This window comes from Echinops telfairi, unplaced genomic scaffold (assembly GCF_000313985.2).
Source record: "Echinops telfairi isolate 266 unplaced genomic scaffold, ASM31398v2 ScPeMD7_60;HRSCAF=208, whole genome shotgun sequence".
NCBI lineage: Eukaryota > Metazoa > Chordata > Mammalia > Afrosoricida > Tenrecidae > Echinops > Echinops telfairi.
Window position 1 is genome coordinate 3,026,562 of NW_022103958.1, and position 5,302 is coordinate 3,031,863.

Genomic DNA, 5,302 nt, shown 5'->3' on the forward strand with positions numbered 1-5,302 from the left:
CACAATCAGTTCCCAACACGGGATAAAGCTATTATTACAATCAGGCAGGTCACATGATTGTTTTTATTCTGTTTTGCTTCCCAGCATGGATGAGTCATGTCCATGACCACACTCCTTGCCATCAAGTCAGTGTGGACTCACAGTGACTCTACAGGACAGAGTGGAACCGCCCCTGTGAGTTTCTGGGACTGTAACTCTTCACAGGAGTAGAAAGCCCCATCTTTCTCCCGTGAAACCACTGGTGGTTTCCATGTGCTGACCTTGCACTTAGCAGCCCAGTGCAGAGCCATGACCCCACCAGGGTTCCTGTGTTCACACGAGTGTAGTTTATGAAAGGAGCTCTGGGCCACAGTGGGTTAAATATTGAGATGCTCACCAACAGGTCAGCAGTGTGAACACAACAGCTGCGCCACGGGAGAAAGACAACCACCTCTGCTTCTGTTTTTGTTTTCTGCTTCTTTTAAGGCTCTACCTCACACACCTGAAACCTGAGGACCTACGGCTGAAATTACATGGAGTATGAAGACACAGAGGACAGCTACACCAAGAGTATTGATTCGTTTGCAGGCAGACTAACATTTACTTACCAGTCCAATGCCTTACTTGCTTTATTAATATATATAGTATTCTGGTAGAACTGAGTTTGACATGATCAGTGAATATCACTGTAAGTTTGATTAACTGACATCTCCCAATGTTTGTGTAAATCGTATCCAGTCCGGTAAGAACTTAATCTGTGCAAGTCAATAATCCATGTATTGTGATATGTACTTAGCCCACACTTGTTTTATCTCCCTGTCTCAGTTGAGTTTTAAATGCATTACCATAGCCTAAATCAATGACACTATCAACAGAAGGAACGTATGCTCCAGGGAAATAATTGTTAAGATTATCCACCAATCATCCATGATATATCTAAGGTGAACCAGAGACAGATAGAAAACACAGATTTAGGAATGGATTGGGGGCACTCATTTTAATTCTAATGCCAATCTATGAACTACTAGTTCTTACAACATGGCCCTGCTCGATGTGCACACCCATGAAAGAAACATGCAAGAGATGGGAGCTATAGAAAACTGTGGTGAAGAAATTAATGGTGCATGGCTATCAGAAGGAATGGTGTCTGATGTCTTCAAGGCTTATTTTCAAACAAGCAGCCATCTAAGTGAGCCTTCAACTAAGCTCACCTGGAAAAAGGACACAGACATCTGTGATCCAAGGATTGTAAATTACATAATCCAAATCCAAAGGAGGGAATGGTATCTGAGTTGAAATTGTGATTCTTGTTTGCAGAAAGCTATAGATGACAGTAGAAACCCAAAATACAATCTCAAGGTCTACAGATGAATAAGCCTCCTGTGATTACCCTCTGACTGGCAGTGAGGGATGGAAATAGCCTAGTTATCAGACAGAGTATTGGAGAGATTATTATAGTAAATTAAAATAATACATCTGATTTGTGTGGTTAAAACCTTGACACTTGATCTCCCTTTTAAGACACTTTGCATTTGATCTGGTTTTTATTATTTCCAGGGGGTGGGGTGTTTGTTTCTGCTTGTTTTTCAAAGTGGGGCTGATCTCATTTGTATTCTGCTATAGCTGGTAGTGTTCTTGACTCTCTGTCATGCATGCTTTTGTCTTTCAGTGGAGGAAATCCATGTTGAGTGAATCTGTAGAGACAATAACCAGAATAAGGATTCCTGGGGAGTATGACGAGGGAGGGGATGGGGAATGAGGAAATGTATAGAGGAGTACAAGAAGGGAAAAAATGTCCTGAAAATGACGGTGGTAGTGATTGTACAACACTGCTTGATATGACTGAACTATTGAATGATATGATGTTTGGATTATATCCTAATAAAACTATTTGAAAAAAATTAAAAAGGGTTACATTAGACTTTCAAGTGACAAAACCCTGCACACGGTGAAGTCTGATTTCATAGCAGAAAATAAGCTTTGTTTCAGACTGCAGAACAAAGAACTCTGAGCCCCAGCCAGCAATTCCAAATTACTAGGTGTGGTGTTTAGGATTGGTTAGATAGCAGATGCATCGCACCCAAAGTAGAAAAATTACAGAGATATTTCTAAACTTTGTCAGTAAGTGAATTCGTTTATAATCTTTCTTCTTTGCATTATACTTCTCATCTTTGTTGTATACACAATATTGATTAAATTATCTAAATTTCCATAAGATTTCCTATTGTTAGTTATATATACATTTGGGGCAGAATGTATCTATTTTTTCAACACTATAGAGTCTATTCCAAATCATTGCAACCCTTAGGAGAGAGCAGAACTATTGCTTGGAGTTTCTGTAAATCTTCACATAAGCAAACTGCCTCATCTTTCTCCCATTTGTATGCATTAATTTATTTAATCCTCACACCAACTCTATTTATTTATACTTTACATATGAAGACACTGGTTAAATTAGCAAATAACATGATTAAAGCCATACAGCTAGAAATTGGAGTTTATGCTTTTATCAAGTATAAACTTGATGACGGATAGTTCTAAAACCAGGACAATCAGAAAAATCTAAAAATAGAAACTACTGAACTATTACATTATATTATATGTAGATTACTTGCCAATAAACTGTAGGGGGAAAATATGTAACACAAACTTTTGTTATTTTAAGTAAAATAAAATGAAAATTAATTGAATAATTAATATTAAAACTATTCTCTATCCCTCTCTCTCCTTCCTTCCTCTACAAAGTTTATTGAACACCTAATATGTTTCAAGTGCTGGGAATCCATAAACATGGAATAGGTATTCTCTGCATGTAGTAACACAATTTATTGGGAAACATTTGTGAAATCGAAATGACACTGGATTTATAATAGAAATATTTTATAACAAAAGTAAACATAAAGTGCCTAAGGGGGGGTCAGGAAATGCATCCACTGCAAATTTTTGTAAAGTCTCTTGTGGAAATGTTGGTGGACAATTACGTTTTCCAGTAATTTGGCATTTGATCAAGGTCAATCCACTTGGTCAATCCAGAGGCCTCTTTGATGATATTCTGTTTGATGGCATAACATATTCACTTATAGGTTAAAAGATACTAATTACTATATACAAAAAATGTGGTATATCCATACCATGGAGTATTACTCAGCCATAAAGAGAAATGAAGTCCTGATACAGGATGGATGAATCTGGAAAAAACAACGCTGATTGAAATGAATCAGATTAAAAGGACAAATACCCCTCTTAGATGAGACATCTAAAATGGCAAGTACATAGAGATCAAAGTTTATTAGTGATTATAGGATATGGGGAGATGGGAAATTCTTAATTACAGAGTATAAAGTAGCACAGGAGAAGAAAATACATCAATGATGAATCCACATTCCACCAATGATGAGTTTTATAATGTGAATAACGTTCATTTGTCTTGCTGGGTTTTCATTTGCTGCAGTAAATGAAGATTTTTTTAAGCAAATACATTGAGTGTAATTAACTTATTAAAATATCTTCTTTAACTCACTATATCTAAAATTTTATCATCTCAAAATAATTTACACAGGTTTAATGTAAAATGTAATGTAAACTTTAAGTAAAATTGATCATTCAATGTCCATTCACACTATCCACATTTCAAATATCAAGTAGCCACATTGGACAACCATCTTGGACAGAGTAGACTTACTAGGCAATCAACTAAGTCTTGTAAAGAAAGATAAAAAGAAAAAGGTACTGCACTGGATCCTGGATCTGCTCATCAAGATCTGGGTCTTTGGACTTGAGCCAAGATCCTGCCAGATTGCCTGCTTATCCAGGAGCCAACAGTAGCCTACCATTTGGCCTTCCAACCTAACACATTGAGTAAGCAATAAATTTCATTATGGCATAAGCTAGGGGTCGGTAAATTTTTTTATATAAGGGCTCAGATAGTAAATATATCATGTATTATGACCACACAGTCTTTGTGCAATGGCTCAAACCAGACATTGTATAATGGAAGCAGCCAAAGAAAATATGTAAATTAGAGTCCAATTAACTTTGTTATGAAAACTAAAATTTGAAATTCATATCATGTTCACATGCGATTAAAATATTATTTTGATCATTTAGACAATTTAAAAATGTAAAAGTCATTCTTAGCTCACAGGTCATACAAAAACAAGTGGTAAGCTAGATTTGGCTTAAGCAATATTTCATCAGGTTGTGTTATGCCTGTACTTATTACTGGATGTATTTATAAATGCATTGTTTTGTTAATTTCAATGCATAGTAGTGGAAGATTTCTGTAAAATTGAGAGTGATATATTTGTGATGTTTTAAGTGAATTTGGGTGGGCCAGGATCCTCCATAGTTGAGAAATAAAGCCTCTCCCATGATGTGACCTAACATAATATAAACTCCAGTTGACCCCTTATTCAGACTTGAACCAATAATGGCCTGCCATGTTGCCTACTGGTCAGGGAGATATCAATTGCCTGCTATAACATCTAGTCTGCTGATCCACCTCTGCATCGACGAATCATAGTCCCCTGCTTCGTCTGCCTGCTACATCTTCCTGCTTCTTTGTTTCCAGGGTTCCCAGTTTGGCAGCCACATGACCCCAAAAGAGCCTCCAGCTTAACATATGTCTCACAGAATCAAGCCAAATGAGACTAAACCACTTTTACAACGTATGAGTCATTGCTATTTTATAAGCCTCTCTCTTGATAGACATGTGTCACTAGTTTAGCTTCTCTGGAGAACCCAGCCTAACAAAATATTCATGTTTACTAGCATTTTTATTATATTTTATCTCCCAGGACATCTGTAACTAAAAATGCTCCTCTACATGAAATGGAGTTCTACTGAGTATTTTCAGACATTGGAATCAGGTTCATGGGGTAGGAGTACCAAAAGAAGTAGAGAAGCTTTCCTGGGACACATAAAGACCATGCCAGTAAGGAGAAACAGAATCTTCTCTGTCCACATGTTACAATATTTCCATACAGCACAACATGCTAACACAAAGAGGTGCAATGATTGAATCCAAGTTTACACCATAAGTAAACAAATGGGTGGAAATATTAATCTAGATCATCTTTCCCTAGAATGCACACACTTTGCACTTTAATGGAAAGAGAAGTAGCACTATACACCTACCACATTCTCCTAAAGACGGATAATCATCATTGAGAGCTAATAAACACGATGGATTAAAGTACCTCCCTTAATCTTCAACATAAAATATTAATAGGTTTAATTTTTCAATATTCTTTCATAGCTGACGAAAATCAAAACACATGATTGATCGCTCTGCTCAGAGGTTGTTTTTTATTTTATATTCCTT